The sequence below is a fragment of the Ascaphus truei genome, chromosome 8, assembly GCF_040206685.1.
Source record: "Ascaphus truei isolate aAscTru1 chromosome 8, aAscTru1.hap1, whole genome shotgun sequence".
NCBI lineage: Eukaryota > Metazoa > Chordata > Amphibia > Anura > Ascaphidae > Ascaphus > Ascaphus truei.
The window spans coordinates 100,902,601-100,920,811 of NC_134490.1; the positions used below are offsets into that span (position 1 = coordinate 100,902,601).

General features: G+C 45.4%; 1 protein-coding gene across 2 annotated transcripts in view; it reads left to right on the top strand.

The window, feature by feature from the left end:
• ZNF365 (zinc finger protein 365) overlaps positions 1-18,211 on the top strand; it is a 143,792-nt gene that overhangs the window by 24,328 nt on the left and 101,253 nt on the right. The window contains exon 1 of one of the 2 annotated variants that reach the window (XM_075612974.1): positions 16,765-17,084. The exons of the other annotated variant lie outside the window; for it this stretch is intronic. The gene's annotated coding sequence lies outside the window, so the exon portion shown is untranslated. Of the gene's footprint in view, positions 1-16,764; positions 17,085-18,211 lie in introns of those variants that run through there. 2 annotated transcript variants of the gene reach the window in all.

Here is an 18,211-nt window from a genome sequence, read left to right on the forward strand (position 1 = left end):
GAACTCTTCGTGGGAAAACAGAAAGAACTCTCTATATGTGAAACCGGACAGCACCTACCTTTAAGTACCGTGAGTACTATACGCACAATAGGTGCAGTGAGATAGACCTATGTAGGTTGATAAGAACGGAAAGAGACAGCTCACACAAGGAGACTGTGTGGAACAGTAGAGACACTAAGTGTGTGTGCTATTTACAACCTGGACTCATTTCCCTATTGGTTACATATCTACAGACTAAGGACTGTTGAAGAAATCTGCATAGTGTTACTACCCTTTTCCAATGAGTGTGAGATGCTCAGAATTCTCAAAAGTTTTATGATATCTCACAGAATGTGAGTCTTTTACTTATAGTCATTTTTATTAATAATTTTAATAAACTGTGTTACGCTATTTGTGTTCTATCTCTCTTCCTGCATGGATACCTTTGCTCGAGATTGCAATTGCTGTGGATGACCAGCTGTTCCAGACTCATCATTTAATTGTTCCAGATCCCAGAGTGGATACAAGGCTTGATATTATCCTATACGCTGTGAGTGCATATTATACCTTCTGGCGGTTTATTTGTTAGAACATACTACCCTATGTTTGTTTTTTCTTGTCTCCATTTGCGCCTAGGTCATTCTCTTTGGATATATATATATATATATATATATATATATATATATATATATATATATATATATATAATCAAAAAATAAATAGATGATACCGTTCTGTGGCTAACGAAATGCTTTTATTTGTGCGAGCTTTCGAGATACACTGATCTCTTCTTCCGGCGATGTTACAATGAATGAAGCAAGGATTACTTAAAAACAGTGTCTCTTGGAATGTTATCTGTGCTGGTCCTTCCCCCGATGTCGATGTGTTTTATGGCTAGAGCAATAAAACACATAAAACACATCCACATCGGGGGGAAGGACCAGCACAGATAACATTCCAAGAGACACTGTTTTTAAGTAATCCTTGCTTCATTCATTGTAACATCGCCGGAAGAAGAGATCAGTGTATCTCGAAAGCTTGCACAAATAAAAGCATTTCGTTAGCCACAGAACGGTATCATCTATTTATTTTTTGATTATTGAAGCTCGGCTAACACGGTACTGATACCTCTACATGTATATATATATATATATATATATATATATATATATATATATATATATATATATATATATATATATGTATGTATGTATGTATGTATGTATGTATGTATGTATGTATGTATGTATGTATGTATATATATATATATATATATATATATATATATATATATATATATATATATATATATATATACAGGTAAACCCCGTTATAACGCGCCTCGCTATACCGCGATTCGGTTATAACACGGTTTTCCCGTGGCTCCCGTTTAAAAAAAAAAAAAAAAAATTTAATTTTTTTTTTTTGCACACTGCACACACTCACTGCACACACACTGCTCATTGCTCACACTGCACACACTGCACGCACACTGCACACACACTGCTCATTGCTCACACTGACACACACTGCACACTGCACACACACTGCTCACACTGACACACACTGCACACTGCACACACACTGCTCACACTGACACACACTGCACACTGCACACACACTGCTCACACTGACACACACTGCACAGACACTGCTCATTGCTCACACTGCACACACTGACACACTGCTCATTGCTCACACTGACACACTGCACACTGCTCACACTGACACACACTGCACACACACTGCTCACACTGACACACACTGCACACACACTGCTCACACTGACACACACTGCACAGACACTGCTCATTGCTCACACTGCACACACTGACACACTGCTCATTGCTCACACTGACACACACTGCACACTGCTCACACTGACACACACTGCACACACACTGCTCACACTGACACACACTGCACACTGCTCACACACACACACACAGCAAGGTAACCCAACCTCTGTGGTGCCTCTTCAACATTACCACCCTCACAGCCAGGGGAAAGGGTGTCCGAGCGTCCGGTGTGTCCCCCTCCCCTCTAGGTTTGTGTTACGGCCCGGGGCGGGGGGTGGGATGTCATTGTGCTGTGGGGGGGTGGCGGGGCCCTGCGCTGCGGCTGAGTGGCAGGACGACCCTGCGCTACGGCGGGCCCTGTACTGCTGCGCGAGGGCCCTGTGCTGCGGCGGGGGGGGGTGAGCGGTCTTCCGAAGACTGTGCTTACCTGTCTCCAAAGCAGCACATCCTGACAGCGATCACTTTAGGAAACTTATGCAGGCACCCCTCACGTTCGCCGTGCGCATGCGCATGCGCCGTGCGGCTCGTGAGGTGTGGATGTTGCCTGCCAGTTCCCTCTGCTCCTCCTGAAGCTGGGACCGGAGGGGCATCCCCCCTCCCATCCCGCGGCCTGTCACGCGGTGACAGGGGGAAGCGGGGACCGGAGGGACATCCCCGCTCCCATCTCCTGTCCCGCGGCCTGTCCCGCGGTGACAGGGGGAAGCGGGGACCAGAGGGACATCCCCGCTCCCATCTCCTGTCCCGCGGGATGAATATGCGCTAAAGCGGCGGCCATTGTGGACCCCGAGGACCGCGTTATAACGGGGTTTACCTGTATATATATATATATATATATATATATATATATATATATATATATATATATTTGCATGATGAAGCCACTGTACAAATGAATGGGTGAAGGGTGGGTATCGGGCCAGGCTGGCTTAACCCTTTGATTACCTTTGCAGTTATTATCCGATAAGGTGATTAAGGGGTTAATTGATATCAGAATGTAATTGCAATGTATTGGCTATGTATATTGTTGGCAACGGAGGACACGGATTTTGCTGTCGAGGGGGATTCATATTGATGAGGTCAGTAGAACTTTATTTATTTTATTATGCTTGTTAATGTGTTTAATAATGGGCAAATAATCTATTATCCCTATCTGGATAATAGTTATTTTGCACATTATTGTACAGAATGTGTTAGGGGGGGGATTGATATATTTAATGTATAGGACATGTTTATTTATTTTTACATACAGGGTTGTTTCCTCAGGTCTGCGGGAGACCTATGGAGACCACCTGAGGTCTCCTTGGACTTCTCACGGGTAAACGGCTGCTGGGTCCACGGGGGAAACCTGTGGGGAAGAACCGGTGGCCCCACATCTGTGGGGGCACCGCGGACCCGTGGGGACTACCCGAGGGCCCCCAGACCCCCGTGTGAAGCACCCGAGGCCCCTTAGACACCTGTGGGTCTGACCCGGGGCCCGCCAGACAGCCGCGGGCCTACCCGTGGAGACCCCATTGTGGCCTACGGTGACCCGCGGAAACCACCTTGTGGACCATGGCACCTGGCAGGGACCACCTACAGCCCTACAGACCCTGTTTGAAACCAGGTGCTGAGCTACTGTATGTCTGTGCGGTTACCCGTCAGGCCCACTGGGGACTCCCGTGGCCCTGGGGTATTAATCCTGTATGTAAAATAATAAGTAATGTATTTATGGGGGGGCACAGGGGGTGGGTTATGTATGTAATAAATATAATGATGTTTATTGTGGGGCTGTGTATTGTTTTTATTGTGGGTACTGGGGGTGGGGGAAGGGGGTTTTGGTCCCAAGGGTATGTGGATAGGCCTCCCAGCTGGGTAGTGTGTGAGGGTGGTTAGGCCTCATGGGGTGGGAGGGTAGTGGGGGAGGGTATGTAGGCCTCCCAAGTGGTGGGTGAGGGTGGGATAACCCCTTAATGACTGTAGCGGTTAATAACCGCTATGGTGATTAAGGGGTTAGGGGACATTACATTGGCTGTTTTTATTCTTGTTTATGTTTTGCGTCATCAGAGGGGGCATGGACGGTGATGAAGATGAGGATGGCCTTCATCGTGGCAGCCGGACAAGGGTGAGTGCAATATGTATTTAATGTATTTATTGTTCTATATCTATTTTAAATGGGCAAATGCACTATTATCCATTTATGGATAATAGTAATTGTGCCCATTACTATACTGTATGTGTTAGGGGGGGGGGTTATTTTTTTTATAAGTATGTATGTGTTTAAATTAATTTGGGGGGGCACAGAATTGGTACTGCAGGCCCGCAGCTAACACCTGAGGGCCCCCGCGGGCCTATAGTATTATTGCTGTGCATATATGTACTGTATGTTAGGGGGGTATAGGGGATTTTGGTGTAATATATATATATATATATATATATATATATATATATATATAGAGAGATAAAGAGTGGAACCTAGCTCTAACCCCTGATAGGTGAAAGCGTGCTGCCTAGGGAAAAGAAAGCCAAGGCCAGAGAGGTGTACCAAAGAAGGTGCACTACAGAGTCCCTTAACAGGCGCACCGCAGACCTTTATAGTATAGGCGGTCAGGGATGAATGTAGTGAATGTAGTGAATTTTTATTAAGTTGCTGTGCAAACGTGCATTTTAAAAAAAGTATATAGTGAATAGTTGATTCCTATATACTTGATTAAAAAATAGACAGCTAACGTCTATTGGAACTCTGCCAGAGATCACAGCAAACTCTAGTGTTAGCAATCTATGAGGTATCCAGGCCAAAAAGGATTTTTTTTAAACCTCCATAACTTCACCTTTTCTAATTACGAGGTAGGTATATATACTCAGGTGTTAGTGCAGGTACACATAGAAGACGGTTGCTAAACGATCCCCTTTAATTTCTGGAGACTTAATGTTTGTCAATGATGGGGTTAGCAATCTCTATATACCCGTGTTGTACCTGTGTCCGTACATGGGGGACACATTAGAGTGATATTAGGCGTTGTATAGTGGCGTTGTTGGTCTATCAAGTGATACCCTAGAAAAATAGGGATGAGTGTCTGCTCCTAACTGACCATAGATAAAGAAGTGCTATCCATGTTATTTTCCATGACAGCCCAGTTTGATGCTGTGTATCAGTGTTGATTGCTGCTCTATATGTCCTAAGAGAGATCATATGGGCATGAGCTGCGCATGCGCCAAGATCTGGAGTAGTATTAGGTGATGTATAATGGCGTAGTTGGCTTATCAAATGGTTCCCTATGGAGATGGGGGTAGGTATCTACTTCTAACTGACAATATATAAAGAGGTGCTATCAATGTTATTTTCATGCCAGCTCAGTTTGATGCTGTGCATCAGTGTAGTTCGCTGCTTGATATATCCTTAGAGAGCTCCTATGGGCATGGGCTGCGCATGCGCTGAGATCTAGGCTTCTTGTATTGCGAATCGACGGCTGGTGCAAAGGTAAGGGACATCCACGGAGAACAGCACTGTTGTGATGCCTCTTGGTGAATATGGTAGTTATACAGACTTTTTGTTTTTTATTAACATCTGAAAGACTATGCAGTCCTTTTATGTGCCTGAGCCCGTTTTGAAACGCAGACAGCGCATGCGTCGCAGGTAAAGCTAAGATAGTGGTTTTAAGCAGTCTCTGCATACATCAGGGCAACAGTTGGCGAATCAATAGCAATGATTAGTAGTGGAGGACACACTTAGAGGTATGTTGAAAGTGAATTAATTTAATACACACAGCAGAAAAAATCGCTAATAGGAAAGCGTAGCACCGGAGAAGGGGGATTCCCGTATGCTTTTTTAATCAGCTGTTGGGAGCGCATGTGTTATGCGGTGTGTCCTACAAAGTGATGCAGTATGCTATGAGAGGATATAAGTTCACAAACTGCGCCTCAATTGGATTGTTGTTGTAATAGTAACCATGGAGCAAGTACTGCCGAATAGCCGTACTGACACCTCTTTAAATGGGTGTAACTTGGAGTTAGAACAGTATGTGTAAAATAGGAGCTCGGCGCTCTTGGAGAGCTGCTAGTGATTACTGACAGAGTGAGTTAAATGCCGGCAAAAGACCCAAAATAGGAGCTCGGCGCTCTTGGAGAGCTGCTAGTGATTACTGACAGAGTGAGTTAAATGCCGGCAAAATAAATACATATATTTGATATATATATCAAAGACAACACAAAAATTAAGTAGCGCTAAAGAGGATGTGAAATAACCCTAATAAATGATAAATTATAATAACATATTTAAAATATTAAAATAAATTAAAATTACCACAATTTAACCTAATAATATCTACAAACCATAACGTGATAGTGAAAAAAAAGGAAAATCCAAATTGAATGTTCCACTCAAACAAAAAATCCAGAGAGAAATATAGTCTCAATAGAAGATCCAGGGAGCGTCTTTGCAGCTTTAAGGGGAGTGGTATAGCCAACCACTTTTGGAATCTATGAACAAAAAACAAACAAAAGCGCAAGCTCCATAGCATGTAACTGAGTAAAAAATAAGGTACATTTATTTAAAAAATCAGCAACCCATAAGAATGTGCACTTACAGGATTTCAAACAGAACCATTCGTGGGAGAGAAATCTCTATTGTGGTCATCTGCGGTGGTAGGGTGACTTCGAAACGCGTAGAGCTGTGACGTCATCGCGCTTGTGTTGGTGTATTTGGAGTCCCTGGCTTCCCTGCGCTCCGGCTGGCAGTAATTTCAAGTGTTAGCAATCATTTTATGAGGGAGCAAAGGACGTGCAGGCATTGGATGCCTTTATATCTTGCTGCCAATTGATGGTGAACCTGGGCTGTTTACATCCACTCTGCAAACCTGGGACTCACCCTACCACCGCAGATGAGCACAATAGAGATTTCTCTCCCACGAATGGTTCTGTTTGAAATCCTGTAATTGCACATTCTTATGGGTTGCTGATTTTTAAAATAAATGTACCTTATTTTTTACTCAGTTACGTGCTATGGAGCTTGCGCTTTTGTTTGTTTTTTGTTCATATATATATATATATATATATATATATATATATATATATATATATATACATTTATTTATTTATATATTTATTTATTTATATATTTATTTATTTATTGTGGGGCTGTTGTGTGTGTATTTTTTTAATTGTGGGTAGCGGGGGTGGGACGAAGTGGGTATTAGCCCCAACAGTGGTTGTTTAGGGCTGGCGGGGTGGTAGCGGGAGGGCTTAACCCCTTCATGACTGTAGCGGTATTAACCGCTAAGGTCATGAATGGGTTAAGTCCACCCGCAGCCCCCCCGCAAGCCCTAAACAGACACCAAGGGCCAAATACCCCCTTCACCCACCCCCGCTACCCACAATAAACCTGGCACGGCTGCTTAACCCCTTCATTGCCTTAGCGGTTAGCCGCTAAGGTAATGAAGTGAGCTTTAAATGCATTTTTCCTGCCTCGGATGCATGCCGGGGGTCTCCAGTGCAGCTATTAATGAGACCCCCGGCATCAATCCCAAGCAGGAAAAAGGCCTGATTTTATCTAAGTGTCGACCTTGCCGATGCTTCTCCCCCAGCAACTTGCCAACTTTAGTTGGCGGGCTGGATTGGCGTTAAATTCTCAATTTTAGAGTGCCGATCAGCAGCGAAAAGCTGATCGGGGCTACTAGAATTCAGCCGATTTCAAAAAGTGGCGAAACGTGCCGAAAAGTGGCTTATCGGCACCCACATGCCGAAAAGTTTTTTTCGGGAAAAAAAATTGCCGATTTTGGGCACTTTTCGGCGCTTACTGAATCGTAAAGGCAATTTTGGCGAGAAAATGGCGAAAAAAGCCTTTTCAGCGCTTACTGCATAGAGCCCTTAGACTCAATTAACGAAACTTCAGGCATTACAGACATAACAGAGAAGGAACCTTTTAAAACAGGAGTTTTAGCATTAGTGATAGGCATATCACATATTACAGGAGAGTCAGAGGAAGGAAAGACTGCTTTTACAGTACTTCAGGAGTTATAGCAGTAGCACAGGTTAACACAGGAAGTGCTGAAGAATTCTTAGAAGCAGTAAGGGGAGACTCAGACCTTACTAAGGGATCAGAGACAGGTACGCTGATCCCTGAAGTGGGAGATTGAGAAACAACAATAGGGGAACCAATTGCTGTGGAAGGCTCTAAGGAAAAAGGTTTAAAGTCAAAGGCAGGAATTTCAAATATCTGAGAAACAGGAGTGGTGACACTAGGAGTTGCAAAGGTTTTAGTGAGAGGGGAATCTTCATGCTGGCTCATGGCTATGGTGGATTTATGGGTATCTCTTTTAGATTGACCTAAAGTTTTAGAAGAAGTCTCAGGGACCTCAGTAGTGTGAACCTTAGCCTGACCCCCCTGCAGCAGTCACTACGCATACAGGTTATCTCTCCCACAACGGACAAAGACTAAGCTCTATTTCCATTGCCTGATTTCTGGGGCTTGATTGTAAGTTCCCACTGCATCCGTGTGCCACCTGATGTCCTTTTACTAAACCCTTTTTTATCATTCTCTATATTTGTGTGGTCATTCTTGATTTCAACCACTGTGTCATGTGTATACCTGATCATATTCCAGACTCTTACCCCATAGGACTATAGCAGTGGCTATCTGTCTACATTTTGTTTCTATCCACTGTGCATGTCCCCATTCCCAGTTGGAATATTTCTTTACCCTACAGGATTGCACTATCATTTGTGTTATTGTTTTTTCTCCTCATATGTCCATCCTGGTGTCTGCGCTCCCTGACTTCTGGACATTGCAACTATATAAGGATCTATAAGGAAGATCCACTGAAGGTCGAGCTGCAAACTGGCACTGGTTGTATATCATTTCATTCTATATTTTGCATTCACTATACTGCATTATCTCCTCCTATCTGAAACACTCGCAGGAGTGCCTGGTGATTTTTGTGTCTGTGTGTTTTATTAGTTTTGTTTCCTGTAAGGTTTCATCCTGCCAAGTCGGGATCCCTTGCAGGTGGAGGCGCTGTCACCATAATAATCAGGTACACCCCAGGCTCCTAGCGGCGGAGGTTCAGGCCTTCTGTGAGCCACAGGTAATGCACCACACACACCGTAGCAGCCATATCTTCCACAGAGTGAGGGAAAGTGCGCTACATTGGGAGGCGTTGCTGAGATCTCAGACCTGGGGTGCCCTACTAAGACGTTAAATTAGTAAAGATCTAAAAACCATGTTTGTACCGTCTAAAGAAGAGGTCTGCGACTGGGCCTTGGGGCTGCACGTGAGCCCCTGCCACGTGCTCACACTGGGAGATATTCCCAGCACTACACTCGCGCACGAGATCTGCCAGCATCTCTGTCAACTCCTTGGCCTAGCCAAACCACGGGTTTTAGGGAGCAAGTATGACACTACGTGCCGGCAGACCATATTTCTAGTGGCTGCCAGCCATGACCTATGCGAAGGGCTCCAAGGGCCCTGTACTTACCGAACGCCCCAGCCACGGGCTGCCCAGTGATATACCCCACCCAGGCTGCCTTAACTTTGACATCTACCTCAGGACTCTCTGTTGGCGCCCCATATCAGGCTGAACTTGTACGTACCCCTTACACCCTGCAGAGGAGCAGCACTTCAGTTGTGAGTTCACCCCTGCTCCGGGTGGCCTTCACTTCCAATGCTACTTTAGAGACACCCCATAGAGCTTCCTGTCTGAAGCATCCATCTTTCCCTATCACTCTGGGGGATGGAGGACTCCAGTCCTGGCCACAAGCACCCACATCAAGGATGAGCTGCCCCTCCCCAGGGTCACCTTCACATCAGATGTGGACCCAGAGACACCTATCATTAGTGGGTTGCATAGCAACCTCACGCCAGTGCCTAGCCTGTGTTCAGTCGATCATAGTTATTTGTCTATGGGAACCTCTCACCTGGGAGTGACTCTACCTCAACTGGTGGAAGCCCTGGCCCAATCCTCCTAGTCCCAACAATACCGTAAATTTAACGTCTTTTCGGGGATCCGGCCTACGCCTCTTGGTGTGACAGAGTTCGAAGAAAGGAAGGATCAAAAAGATCAAGTGCTTCCTGAGTGGTCCTGCTTCGATGCAGTAAACCGGCAGCGAATCATCGAGTGCCTGCGGCCGCCAGCCGCCCATATGGTACAATTCTATCAGGATGACCACCCCGAAGCTGATTCCCAAGCGCTTATATACACCCTCACCAAAGCCTTCGGAACCCCGGATGATGCCATCTCCCTAATGGCCAAGTTTCATGCCCTTGACCAAGCCGGAGGAGAGGAGGTATCGGAATTCCTCTGGCGAATCCAGTTGTCTTTATGGACCTTGGTGAAGAAAAAGGTGGTACAGAAGTCGGAGGTAGACGGGTTTAGGACCAACCTGCTCGTATTGTCCATGCACCCAGTAGCGATCTGATTCAGCTGTGGCCTTGCTCCAGGGCAGCCTATTCCATTTGAAGACTTAATGGATAGGGTACAAGCACAAAAGACTATCTTGATGGCCCGTCTTCCCCAGAAGGTTAGTGGCTCGACTACAGACAAGAAATCTGCGACTCCCTTGAAGGAGACCAGAAGGGAAGACTTCCGCCAGAAAATGGCCCAGGAGGCCCTCCAAGCCGAAGATTATCCTTCTGCCTAGGTACCTAACGCCAACCCCTGCACCACTGGACGAGTATCTCCTACCTATCGGACCAAGGCCGACTTCAGTGGCATCACCTGCTTCCACTGTGGCCAGAAGGGTCCCGTATCACGGAACTATCCGACGAAAATGAAAACTCCCACTAGAATATTTCATCCCAAGTCCATGATATACAACGTTCAGACCGGCGAAACAACCTTCCCGGCCGTCGAGAGTGAGCCAGCGGATACCCAGATGAAACCCCTCCATCAGACGTTTACTGTCATGTAGAACCAGCCGCTATCATATGCGTTGTCCTGGACGGTGTCTATTCAACAGCCTTGTTGGACACTGGGTCTCAAGTGACCATAGTGTACAGAGAGTCCTATAACCAACACCTTAAACACCGCCGCTTGCAGTCGGCGGAGCAGAGGAAAGTGAGGGTGTTTAGTAATGAGGATTACCCCATTGACGGGATTGTGAAGGTTCATCTGGAGATAGTTCTTGCAAATCGCACTCTATGGATGTGGAGGCACCAGTATACCCCAAACCGCAAGAGCAGCCCAAGTATCCGATTATCCTGGGAACTAGATCATTATCCTAGATCATCATGGAGATCTCTTCAACCAACAGAGATTCCACCAGGGGGAGTTAAGCGCATGGTCGCACTGTGCTGCTACCCCGGCCGAGATGAGGTCGACCACCTCTTTTCTCTGGAAAGCAAGCCGGAGGAAAATGCTCAGCGAGGCTACAAGCTGATATCAGAAGTACGGGAATGGACATCCAAGATCCCTGGACGAATTAAAGTGTTCATCCAAAATATCTCTCCCGACCCCATGGTCTTCGATCCAGGACGAAGATTGGGCCGCATATACCCCATCACCCCAGTGGAGACAATGCCTCAGGTAAATGCTCCCGCGGTGTCTGAACTGCCAACCGAACTGACATTCAACTTCAGAGACTCAACCTTACCGGGCGAAATGAAAGACCGGCTAATGGCCGAATTGAAAGAATGCCGGGCCATATTCTCTATGAGTGAGATGGACGTGGGTTGCAGCCGCAGCGCCCAACATACCATCAGGCTGAGTGACACTACACCCTTCCGAGAACGTTCTCGTCGCATCGCCCCTCGGGATATGGACGATGTAAGGGACGTCTTACAAGAGATGGAAACAGCGGGATTGTGACCTGTGACAGAGTAAATAAAAGCCACCAGCTATTTGCCTGGCAGACATATGTTTAGTCTGTAGTGCAGCAGTGATGAGGTTAACTTCAGCTGGGAAGCTCATGGCAATTAGTTGAATCCCAGCTGCCTAATCAAGGTGTGTTAAAAACCCCAGGATGTGCACACATGCAGCCTAGCTGGTCAGGAGACAGGAGTGAGTTACTGAAGAGATTACTGATATAAGGTCTGTTTGCAAAGTACATGGTTTATGAACTGTTGTGTCCTGCATGCTGAAGAGAAACTGCTTTGTTTGCCATGCTAAAGAGAAACTGCTTTGTTTGCCACGCTGAAGATAAGCTATTTTGTTTTGTCTGCTGAAGAGAAGCTATTTTGTTTTGTGTGCTGTATGTTTTAAGGCTAAATAAATAAGCCTTGTCAAGAGACCCCGCGTGTGTAGTTGCATGTACCCTGCAACATTACCGAATCCCGGAGTCCCTACGCCTCGCCCATCGTGGTGGTGAGAAAGAAGAATGAATTGGTAAGATTGTGTGTCGACTACCGGACACTGAACAACCGTACGGTACCCGATCAGTACACTCTTCCCCGCATCGAAGAGATTCTCAACGTGCTAACTGGGAGACAGTTGTTCAGTGTTATGGACTTGCGATCTGGGTACTACCAGGTACTGATAAGTGAAGAAGACCAAGAGAAGACTGCCTTTGTCTGTCCCTTGGGCTTCTACCAATTTACGCGCATGCCCCAAGGCTCCAGCAACATTTTAACACCTAATGGAGAAAACTATCGGAAACATGAATTCTCTGGATTGCTTGGTCTACCTGGATGATATTATTGTCTTCGGTAAAACCTTGGAGGAACACGAAGAACGGCTGCTTAAAGTGCTGGACCATCAGGGCCGAGAGGGCCTGAAACTGTCACTCGACAAGTGCCAGTTCTGTCAGACCTCGGTGACCTACGTGAGACACATTGTGTCTACCGATGGAATCGCCACTGATCTGGCCAAAGCCTAAGCTGTGGTGAATTGGCCGCGACCTGAGAACGTCATGGAGCTACGCTCTTTCGTTGGCTTCTGTGGCTACTATTGTCGCTTTGTGAAGGGGTATTCCAGTAAGACCAAGCCTCTAAATAATCTCCTCAAGATATACACTGAGGACACCAGGTGAAAAGCCACCTCTGCTCGACAGCCGTTTGATGATAAATGGACAACTGAATCCGAACGGGCCTTCTTGGGCCTGAACAGGAGCTTAACCAAGGCACCTGTTCTTGCTTATGCTGATCCTGAACAGCCCTACGTCCTCCATGTAGACGCAAGTCTTAATGGCTTAGGTGCAGTCTTGATCCAGAAGCACCCGGATAATAATTATTGCAAATTTTATTAGATTATTGATTTAACATGCCAAATATTCTGGAGCCTATAAATATCATGTATTATGTAGTGATGTCGCCCCCTGATGAAGTCATCCTGACGAAACGCGTAGGGTGCCATTTGCGAGTGCAAGTGCCATTTCACTAAGCACTAGCTGGTAAGCAGATAGCTGAGGAAGCAAAGGACATCAGCCGCAAGTACCAGCGTGTACTAAACGGGAGCCGGGTTACCTTGTGGAGGAGTTCTTGTTGCCGGAGGAGCCGAATTGGAGGTGACACGGCGCACACATCCCACATCCGGTTGCGGTAAGCGTGGATTGTCGGATAGGACAGCAACAGCCGCGTGGATCCCTGTATTCAGAAGTACATTTTTGTGCTGTGTACAGTAGATTCTATGTGCTGCTTAGTGTGACATAATGTTGACGCCCAAAATTTTGGTAGGATTGGAAAGAAGAGGTGGATTATGGGTACAGGAAAGATCACTATGCTGGTAGAAGGATTTTATATATTTTTTGTGACCTGACGAAGGGGTTAAACTCCCCGAAATATTGTACAATTGGAGTTCTCTGCAATAAATATGCAACACAGATACTTAAGGTGTGATAATCTTTTATTTTGTGTGTGGCGGTGAAAAATATTTACTTTTTGTATCCTCATAACCACTCGTGTGGAGACCCTGTTTGTTCTCCTTGTCGGGCACTTTAGAAGACAGCTATTGTATATTGAATACCAGAGAGTGTGAAGAGGTCTGCTGCTGCATATTGTATAATACTGAAAGCATCTTAGCTTCTGGTATCTGGAGGGAAATATATTAGTGCCTAACAATAGGGCCTATATTTAATAAGTAGTGTTATTCTATAAGGCTCCTTGTGGTACAGGAAGACTGCTTACGGCCCTTTTATTGAAGGTATCGTTGAGCACAAGAAAGTTGCGTATGAAATAGCACCGCTTAGTAATATGGCCCATAACCACTTAGGGTGAGATTCACTAAGGTCCATTGCGGGTTAACACCTGAATCAAAATGTACTGCTTTTAAAGTCAATGGCAGTTACTGTCATTTCGGGTGACTTTTCCTTCTTAATCATTTAACGACTACCAAAATCGCACAAAGATGAGAGAAAAATCTGATATACCGTATTTCCTCGATTCTAAGACGCAACTTTTTTCCCATTTTCACATGTCTGAAATAGGGATTCGTCTAAAAATCGATGTAGTAAAAAAAAAAAAAACTGCTAGGGGGGCGCTGCAGAAGAAGAAGGGCGCTGCAGCTTTCAGCGTTTTACCAAAGGCGCGGTAGCCGGCTGCTTAAACCACGAGCCCCCCGCCCGCTCCCCCCCTGTGACTCACAGTTGTTGTTGCTTGCTTGCTGGGTTGAAGTGCTGGCCCGCCTGTGACGCACAGATGATTTCAGCCCTCCGTGACTCACAGCAGTGCGACTGCCGGCACCATGAGCCCCCCCCCCTCTGCAACCCACAGCGGTGCATCAGTGGCACCACGAGCCGCCCCCCCCCCCTGCTACTCACAGCGGTGCGTCTCCTGGGCCCACGAGCTCTCTGCCCCCACCTCTGCTACTCACAGCTGTGGCTGCCGGCCCCACGAGCCCTCCGCCCCTCCCCTGTCTGCAACTGCGGCTGCCGGCCCCACAAGCCCTCCGCCCCTACCCCTGTGTGTGTGTGTCTCTGTGTGTGTCTGTGTGTGTGTTTATGTATTTGTGTGTGTGTGTCCTTGTGTGTGTGTGTGTGTGTGTGTGTATCTCTGTGTGTGTATGTGTGTGTGTGTATGTGTCTGTGTGTGTGTCTCTGTGTGTGTGTCCCTCCACTCTCTCCCTCCCCCTTCCCTCCATTCTCTCCCTCCCCCTTCCCTCCATTTCCTCCTTTCCCCCTTCCCTCCTCCCCCTCTTCCCCCCTTCTCTCCATTCTCTCACTTCCCCTTCCCTCCTTCCCCTACTTCCCTCCATTCTCTCCTTCCTCATTCTCTCCTTCCCCCATCCATTCTTTCTCCGCTCATCCTATACTGTCTCTCTCTCCCCATTCTGTGTCTGTCTTTCTCTCCCCATTCTGTGTCTGTCTCTCTCTCCCCATTCTGTGTCTGTTTATATCTAGTGTAGATAAATGTATGCTATTGTCTGCTAGTTAAAAAAAAGAAAATTTTGCACATTTAATATAGTGGGGGGTTTCCCCCAAAATGTTTTCATTAAATCAAGGGTGCATCTTAGAATCGAGGCAATAGGATAGCAAATTATTTATTTGCCTCGAGTATAGATGGTTAGTCAATCAGACTAGCAGTTGTTGCCTATTTTGAGTCATACAGGACATTAAGGATGTATGAGAGACTACTGTACCTTTAAGTCATTCATAATTATGTATTCATACATTTAAATTAGCTCAGGTACATGGTCAGAAGCTAATTTGTATAATGTCATCAATTTCTCACCTTAGTTTAGTTTTTAAGTGATGTATGTTTTAATTTCTGTTGAGCAGTACTTACATGTGTTACTTTTTCAGACCGGGGATTGAAGTGTCCTGTAACTATATTTAAATGAAGGAAAGCATACTCAGACACTGATATTTTCGTATTCTTTATCAAATTGAATCTGCCATAATTAAAAATAGAACACATTCATCAAAGGCTTCATACAGAGTAGGGAGCATGTTAATCATAACAATAAGGTTGGGCACTTTCACTGGTGTTTTGGTTCCAAAAAGTGTTGTGTTTTGGTTTTGGTGGCCAGATGAGCCCCAGCAAATGATGGCAGGGGCCAGCAACTGGGCTTAACCTTTATTTTTAGTGATCCCATAGCCCCTTTTCTGTCACACGGGGTTCCTATAGTACAGGTGGCATGTTTTCCAGCTGAGTTCAGTTTTGTGTTTCAGCCAAACCCTCACTGTCAGTCCTGTATTCAAAGTGCCCTTTTCTGCCTGCACCATTCAAGCCACCATCAACTCACTCAAATAGAAAAGAACACACCCCTTGAACACCACCACCACTATTAGTATCACCTGAGACTTGACAATAAACGTATACTAACATAACCGACATATGTGGAACGTAAACCCCACCAATTGGAATGTTAATGAGCCATGAGGACACAAAGAGCTTTTGTTCACAGCTGCATTGCATCTCAGCCACCGAGGACATACTTGGAAACGAGAGGTAACTATCAATGTATTACTTCCTGGTTAAACATTTTTATAAATAAATATAGACATAAGTAGGATCAATGTCAGGAAGGGAGTGCCAGGATTATTGTCCAAGGCCCAGTGCTGAAGTAGGCTGCAGCACTGGACCTGGTTGACTGGCCAAATTTCGAGCGAGTCCCGGAGTTAAACTCCATTTACAGGGCTGGAAACTGCACTGGTGTTGGGTTTCCTACCTGAACTGGGAGGTGGAGGTAATTAAACTCCTGATTGAAAGGGTAGAAAAGGCAGGAAGTGGCTGCTTTGCACTGTCCTTGTTTGCAGTCTGTAAGAGGATCACAGATCACAGAGCTCCTGCCTTGCAGGGATCCAGGCTGGTTGACTAGAAGATTTTGCCTGGCATCCATGAGGAAACTACAGCCTCACCCAGCAGAGAAGCCTGTCCCAGAGAATGGCAAAAGGACTTATTGGGAGCAGCAAGACTTTAAAGTTTGCAGCTGAAGAAATCGGCGATGCCGTACCAACATCAATCAGATAAGACTGTGTACATTGTTCCCTTGTCATATAGTTCTATATAATATTGTTTCATATGTTTTAAAGCTGGGAACCAGTTTAGTTGGCCAGTTGTCATTAGAAAGGGTCACAGTAATGTTTAGTTCGTCTCCTGAAAGGAGTAGGTGTTTATTTTATGATTGTCTGTTGTGCCTTCAAGGGGCAGTAGCCCTACTGTTTGGTTGCTGTTTTGTGGAGAAATAGAATAACTCAAGTTTGGTTTACCCTAAAAATTGCATGTGTGGAATCTGATCTGACCTCGCCTACAGGCCGCTCCGTCACATATGGTGTCAGAAGTGGAATGCTGCGTCTCCAGAGGTTGGCGGAAGAAGCGCATGCAGAGGGCACCAGAATAAAGAGCCACAAATCTAGGCAGAAAAACGAGGATCACTGCGCTGAAAAAAGCAACAAAACCAGGCTGCACAACAGACGGTGACCCACGAGAGGTACTGATTCTGGGAATGAAGACTGCACAACCAGGTGTGTGGGGAAAAAAACTACTAAGCTGAAGCAGTGAATACAGACAGTGACCCACGAGTGGTACTGATTCTGGAAGTAAAGTCTGCCACACTGCATAGGACTGCCAGCGGTGATTGGAGTATATGCAGGCAAAGTGTGAAAGTTGATGTGAAACTGTGCTGAAGCAGGGAAACTAAAATAGGCGGTGACCCACGAGTGGTACTGATTCTGGAAGTAAAGTTTGCCACACCGCATAGGACTACCAGAGGTGATTGGAATATATGCAGGAAAAGTGTGAAAGAATTGATGCGAATCTACGCTGAAGCATGAAGCAAAATGGAGAATGAAAAAAGGATTGCAATAGAAAGTAAGGTCAACCCTAAAATGTTCTTTAAGTACCTTAATAACAAAAAATTAGAAAAGAAAATATTGGACCCTTTCAGTGTGAGATGGGTAGGCAGATTATTGGAGATAAGGAAAAAGCAGAGTTATTTAACAAATTCTTTGCCTCTGTGTTTACCAGGTAAGAATCAAGTTCAATAGTAGGGCCGCAGGAGGAAGCCACAACCTCCATATTAAGGAACAATTGGTTAACTGAGGAAGAAGTTCATAAGCGACTTGAAAAAATTAAAGTAAATAAGGCACCTGGCCCCGATGACATACATCCAAGAGTTCTCAAGGAGTTAAGCTCAGTAATAGTCAAACCATTATATTTAATATTCAAGGACTCCATTTCTACAGGCTCAGTATCACTAGATTGGCGTAAAGCAGATGTGGCGCCTATATTTAAAAAGGGAGCTAGATCACAACCGGGGAATTACAGACCTGTAAGCCTGACTTCAATAATGGGGAAACTATTTGAAGGTTTAATACGGGATAATATTCAGGAATACCTCATGGAAAACAAAATTATTAGTAATAGTCAGCATGGATTTATGAAGGATAGATCATGCCAAACTAACCTTATTTGTTTCTTTGAAGAGGTAAGTAGGAATTTAGACCAGGGTAATGCAGTTGATGTGGTCTACTTAGATTTTGCAAAGGCTTTTAGGTTGGTTTCACATAAGAGATTGGTGTACAAAATAAAGATAAAATTGGACTCAGTAATAATATATGCACCTGGATTGAAAACTGGATAAAGGACAGAC